Below are 6304 nucleotides of genomic sequence, written 5' to 3'. Positions count from 1 at the left end.
ATTATTTTTATGGTCATAAAAATTATGTATAAGTAGAAATAAAATCAACTCATTTCTGACTCTTAAACATTTTCAGATATTTGTAACATATATTTTTTGAACTGGCCTCTGCATGCAAACACACACAGACTTTTAGTTTTGATTTACATAGAGTTAAATATACACATGTATTGTTCCAAAGATAAATTTTAGATGTAAGAAAATTACACAGTTATTAAGTGTCTTGATGTGAATCTATCTGTTTTCTGAAGAAAAGAGCACTACTGGAACAGAAGGAATCATTTTAATAAGGTGGGTAATTTACTAGAAAACAAAAAGAACTCAAAAATGCTGAAAGCAAATCTGTACTCTCTGTATGGAATGTATTAGTGTAAAATTTTAGGGTTTATGGTACCTGGTACTCAGGCTAGGCCCATAATTTTATTGTGTGTTTTACATATTTTTTGTTGTGTAGTTTATGAAGTATTCATTATGGGAGCTGGTCAGGGATTATAATAATTTTTATAAAATTGAATCATGCACACAAAATAATTTTTAGATATAATTCCAAAATTAGGGTATTAGTTTGCATATTTAGTTAGAACATTGCATTTTATTTTATTCGTTGGAGAACCTTATATAAGCCTACTTTTTTTTGTTACTGTTTCTTTCACTTTTTATTAGCGGCAAGTAAATCTATTGATCCGATTTGCTGAGGTAAGCACTAGGGAGACGTCATAAGTCATGAGGATGTAAATCTATAAATGTAGCACACAAATATGAAAGCACTTCCTGTGTCACAGATGATCCATCATAAGCCATAAATATTCCTGCCGGAGTTAGTTTCTAACTTCAAATCAGAGCTAAAAATATCACTGGTGAAGAAATAACATTGATTTTTCATGTGGAGCGGGCATTTTTGTCTAGGCTGCCAAGCTGACTCTTCCTGAATTTAAAGAGAACTTTGGCTTTTGTTTTCTAATTATCCTGTTTTGTTTGGCTTAGTATATGTCTTATCATAGAGGTTATATTATATACATTACAGCTTCCTTCTTTTACTGTGTTATGGCAACAGTTTTCTCCCTGGTGTCTTTATGCCATGGCATTTCACATGGTACTTTATAGGTTTTAATGAGAAAAATTTTATTTTTTAATGAACTGAAAAAAGTTGTTTTAACTAGAGAATTCGCTTATTATAACTTTCAGATTGATAAATAAGAAGCATACATTTTTCATGGGTGAGAGAACCCATCACTTAACATTGTTTCTTTGTAAAAGAAAAAAATTTTTTTTTGTGATGGAGCCTCGCTCTTGTCACCCAGGCTGGCATGCAATGACGTGATCTTGGCTCACTGCAACTTCCACCTCCTGCGTTACCTCAGCCTCCTGTGCAGCTGGATACAGGAACCTGCCACCATGCTCAGTTAATTTCAGTATTTTTAGTAGAGATGAGGTTTCATCATGTTGGCCAGGCTGGTCTTGCTGACCTCAGGTGATATGCCCTCCTCAGCCTCCCAAAGTGTTGAGATTACAGGTGTGAGTCACTGCACCTCTCCAGAAAAATCTATTCGATTCTAACACAAAGTGTGCTAAATAATTTGTTAGAGACTCTTTTTTTCTTTCTTTTTTTTTTTTTTTTTTTCTTGGCTCACTGCAACCTCTACCTCCCAGGTTCAGCACTTCTGTCCTGGCCTCCCGAGTAGCTGGGATTACAGCTAATTTTTGTATTTTTAGTAGAGACAGGGTTTCACCATGTTGGCCAGGCTATTCTTGAACTCAAAACCTCAAGTGATCTGCCCACCTTGTCCTCTGAAAGTGCTGGGATTACAGGCATGAGCTACTGCACCTGGCCAGAAACTATGTTTGAAAAGTGATTTTAAAAAACTTTTTTTGAGACGGAATCTCGCTCTGTTGCCAGGTTAGAGTGCAGTGGCGCGATCTCACCTCACTACAACCTCCGCCTCCCGGGTTCAAGCAATTCTGCCTCAGCCTCCGGAGTAGCTGGGACTACAGACATCCGCCAACACGCCCAGCTGATTTTTGTATTTTTATTAGAGATTGGGTTTCACCATTTTGCCAGGATGATCTCGATTTTTTTTTTTTTTTTTTTTTTTTTTTTTTGAGACGGAGTTTTTGCTCTTGTTACCCAGGCTGGAGTGCAATGGCGCGATCTCAGCTCACTGCAACCTCCGCCTCCTGGGTTCAGGCAATTCTCCTGCCTCAGCCTCCTGAGTAGCTGGGATTACAGGCGTGCACCACCATGCCCAGCTAATTTTTGTATTTTTAGTAGAGATGAGGTTTCACCATGTTGACCAGGATGGTCTCAATCTCTTGACCTTGTGATCCACCGGCCTCGGCCTCCCAAAGTGCTGGGATTACAGGCGTGAGCCACCACACCCAGCCTCTGAAAACAGATTTTTAAGAGTTATAGTAATTGAAGATTTTTTTTTAGAGGGAGTCTTACTCTGTCGTCCAGACTGGAGTGCAGTGGCACGAGCTTGGCTCACTGCAGTGCTTTTCCGCCTCCTGGGTTCAAGCAATTCTCCTGCCTCACTCTCCCAAGTAGCTGGGATCACAGGAGTGCGCCACCATACCCAGCTAATTTTTTGTATTTTTTAGTAAAGACGGGGTTTTACCGTGCTAGCCAGGCTGATCTTAAACTCCTGATCTTGTGATCTGCCCACCTCGCCCTACCAAAGTGCTGGGATTACAGGTGTGAGCCAGCGTGCCCAGCTGAAGATGTTTTAATTTTACCGTAGCATACTTAGAGCACAAGTTATATTTCTATGCAGAATTTTCTGTTTTGTAGTTGTGAGTTAGAGTTGCAAAATAATAAAATGACCTCTGTGGATTTTAAAGTCGGAGTAATACTTATTTTCCATATTGATATAACAATTTGGAGAAATAACTCGTTTTACATAATTTTTTGAGTGGGTGAAATTCAGTCTACGGTTTTTGCTCTTAGTCATCTAACTGTAGCCACCTCCTTGGTCATTGGTAAGTGACTGATTAGTAATTTCAATCTATTTCACTCTTGTCACTGAGCAAACAATATTCTATATTCAATGAGGAAGAGTATTTTTGTATTAGATTTTTGGAAACTTTCAGCAACTGTAGACCACTCAATAGATTGTGATGTACATACAGACAGAAATTTTCTGTGTTATTATAGGCTCATCCTGGCTTTTAATATAAAAATTTAAAATATTTCCAAAGTAAAATCCAGAGTTCTATAATGTCATGAGACGGGTATCGTTAGAATGTGTTTACCAAAATATTTGTGTTAAGCTTAGTAATGAGTACTTTAAACCAAAAATCAATGTCTACGTAGTATATAAAAGTTTAAAAAGTGTTTTGTTTTGTTTTTGTTTGTTTGTTTTCTGTTTTTTTTTAGATGGAGTTTTCGCTCTTGTGCAGGCTGGAGTGCAATGGCACAACCTCGGGTCACCGCAACCCCTGCCTCCTGGGTTCAAGTGATTCTTCTGCCTCAGCCTCCTGAGTAGCTGGGATTATAGGCACGTGCCACCACGACTGGTTAATTTTGTATTTTTAGTAGAGACGAGGTTTCTCCATGTTGGTCAGGCTGGTCTCCAGCTCCCGAGCTCAGGTGATCCACCCACCTTGACCTCCCGAAGTGCTGAGATTACAGGCGTGAGCCACTGCTCCCAGCCAAAAAGTAAGTTTTAAGATATACTTTATTTCCACTAGATTAGAAAATTTGATGCCAAAATGTGGGCTCAGGAATTAAAACAAAAATTGGGTGCAAGGGTGTTGTGGATTGTGGTTAAGATTGAAACTCCGTATCAGGTGGTTCCTGGTTGCATCTCAGTTCTGCCGCTCATGGGCTGCATGACCTGAATACAGTTTCACGACTCGTCTGTGCTTCACTCTCCAGCTGTACGGTGAGGATAATAGTGCCTGAATTCCAGGGGTCTGTAAAGTTGACGCAATTAATGCAAATAAAGATGCCAGAAGAGTGCCCAGCATATAGGGAGTGTACGGGAAGTTTATTAGCTTTTATTTGTTGATTCTGTTACATCATAATCAACAAAAAGCCTGAAAACAAGGTGGCCACATCAGTGGTTTGTAATCCATGTTCGTTCTAACTAGTCATTCTGGGGCTGTAATGGAAATTGAATGCTTTCAACACTATCCTTGCAAATTCCCACATATTCACATAGAGGATGAATATAAATATGATGGAAAGATTTTTCATTGAGTACTGCTCTTTTTTTTTTTTTTTTTTTTTGAGACAGACCTTCGCTCTTGTTACCCAGGCTGGAGTGCAATGGCGCGATCTCGGCTCACGGCAGCCTCCGCCTCCTGGGTTCAAGCAGCTCTGCCTCAGCATCCCGAGTAGCCGGGACTCTACCATGCCCAGCTAATTTTTCTATTTTTTAGTAGAGACGGGGTTTCACCATGTTGACCAGGATGGTCTTGATCTCTTAACCCTCATGATCCCCCCGCCTCAGCCTCCCAAAGTGCTGAGATTATAGGCATGAGCCACCATGCCCGGCCACGAGTACTGCTCTTTAACATGCCAGTAACACTAGATAAATGAGCACCTAAATGTTGAGCACTTGCCAGTCTTAAATTAGGCAAATTGTTTCCTTATCTACTTAGTTAATACATTTCTCATGGCCAAGTATGTTCATTTGATAAATTTAAATGTAGTGTAAAAAATATATTTAAATACCTTTTTTTCTAATAATGGAAATCAGTTAGGCACTTAGAATTTTACTCTAAACAGTTGCTTTAGAGTCTGTCTTTTAAAGTATTATATTATTTTGAACATTAAAAATCAAGATGGCCAGCTGCTGTGGCTCACGCCTGTAATCCCAGCACTTTGGGAGGCTAAGGTGGGTCAATCACCTGTGTCAGGAGTTGAAGACCAGCCTGGCCAACATGGTGAAATCCCATCTCCTCTAAAAATACAAAGTCAAATGCCTTGCTCATTTAGTGATGTAGGTAAATAATGGTTTAATATTATGAAGAGTCTGAACACTTGCTCTTGTCGCCCAGGCTGGAGTGCAGTGACACCGTCTCGGCACCTCAGCTCACTGCAGCCTTTCTCTCCTGGATTCAAGTGATTCTCCTGCCCCAGCCTCCTGAGTAGCTGGGGTTACACACATGTGCTACCACACCCAGCTAATTTTTGTATTTTTAGTAGAGATTGCATTTCACCATGTTGGCCAGAGTGGCCTCCAACTCCTGACCTCAAGTGATCCACCCACCTCAGCCTCCCAAAGTGCTAGGATTACAGGTGTGAGTCACCAGACCCCGAAAGAATTTTGTAATACATTTATCCTGAATATACCTGTTTAGCATAATGCCATAAATTTCTATATATATTTCTAAGTAAATTTAGGCTTATTTTCTACAAATATTATTCTGGACATCCAATTATAAATGCTATGAACACACTGGAAGACAATAAATGTATTTACTGAATTTTACAGTATTTCAGGTATCTTTACCTAGAGTATTAAATATTTCTCAATCAAAATGGTGCACTGGCGCCATCTTAGCTTACTGCAACCTCTGCCTCCCAGGTTCAAGCCATTCTCTTGCCTCAGCCTCCCAAGTAGCTGAGACTACAGGTGTGAGCCACTACACCAAGCTATTTTTTGTAATTTTAGTAGAAATGGGATTTCACCATGTTGGCCAGGATGGACTTGAACACCTGACCTCAAGTGATCTGCCCGCCCCCGCCTCCCAGAGTCCTGGGATTACAGGTGTAAGCCACAGTGCCCTGCCTCTAAGCCTGAACTTTATTTCCTGAATGCAATTTAAAAGGGTCCTAAGGCTATAAGAACTTAGTCATACACAAACATAAAGAAAATACTAGTTTAATCAGGTAAGATGTGGCTTTGGGTAGGGAAAAACCCAAATTATTTCTGGAAAGTTTTCTGATTCTTTTTAATATTTTAATATTCTTTTTGCCATTTTTTTTGCTTCCATCTTTGCTATATAAATGAAAAGCAACACAGATCCTATTGTTGAGCTCTTCAAAGAAGCCTTGGATAGAGAATCTGAAGACTATTCTGTTTTTTTCTTTGAGTGTAGACAGCTTTGACAATTTTCAAATTAAAGAAAATTTCAAAGTAAGTGAAAATTTTCTAACACGGTGAAACCTCATCTCTACTAAAAATACACACACACACTCTGTAGGGAGGCATGGTGGCATACACATATAGTCCCACTTACTTGGAAGGCTGAGGCAGGAGAATCTCTTGAACCTGGGAGGCAGAGGTTGCGGTGAGCTGAGATCCCACCACTGCACTCCAGACTGGGTGATAGAGTGAGACTCTGTTTCAAAAAAAAA

General features: G+C 39.7%; 1 long non-coding RNA gene across 4 annotated transcripts in view; it reads left to right on the top strand.

Annotated features, from left to right (window-relative positions):
• Positions 1-56: 56 nt before the first annotated feature.
• The window catches only part of LOC128930480 (uncharacterized), a 40945-nt gene continuing 34697 nt past the window's right edge, over positions 57-6304 (top strand). Inside the window, exons 1-2 of one of the 4 annotated variants that reach the window (XR_013531337.1) lie at positions 57-291; positions 3374-3655. This is a non-coding gene — a long non-coding RNA (uncharacterized LOC128930480). The remainder of the gene's footprint in view (positions 292-3373; positions 3656-6304) is intronic. The other 3 variants (XR_013531335.1, XR_013531336.1, XR_013531338.1) reach the window with 3 other exon arrangements.

This window comes from Callithrix jacchus, chromosome 22, assembly GCF_049354715.1.
Source record: "Callithrix jacchus isolate 240 chromosome 22, calJac240_pri, whole genome shotgun sequence".
In the NCBI taxonomy this organism is placed as follows: Eukaryota; Metazoa; Chordata; class Mammalia; order Primates; family Cebidae; genus Callithrix; species Callithrix jacchus.
Note: the sequence above shows the minus strand (reverse complement) of the source record. Positions and strands in the feature narration are given on the sequence as shown.